The sequence below is a fragment of the Lutjanus erythropterus genome, chromosome 1 (genome assembly GCF_056507025.1).
Source record: "Lutjanus erythropterus isolate fLutEry1 chromosome 1, fLutEry1.hap2, whole genome shotgun sequence".
NCBI classification, from domain to species: domain Eukaryota; kingdom Metazoa; phylum Chordata; class Actinopteri; order Lutjaniformes; family Lutjanidae; genus Lutjanus; species Lutjanus erythropterus.
The window spans coordinates 309,749-310,000 of NC_139317.1; positions in this window are offsets into that span (position 1 = coordinate 309,749).

Consider the following 252-nt stretch of genomic DNA (forward strand, 5'->3'; position numbering starts at 1 on the left):
CTGTGGTCCCTCTGGTGTCACTGGTCTCTCTGGTCTCTCTGGTCTCACTGGTCCCTCTGGTCTCACTGGTCCCTCTGGTCTCACTGGTCTCTCTGGTATCACTGCTCTCTGTGGTCTCTCTGGTCTCACTGGTCTCTCTGGTATCACTGGTCTCTGTGGTCCCACTGGTCTCTGTGGTCTCACTGGTCTCTGTGGTCCCACTGGTCTCTCTGGTCTCACTGGTCCCTCTGGTCTCACTGGTCTCTCTGGTCT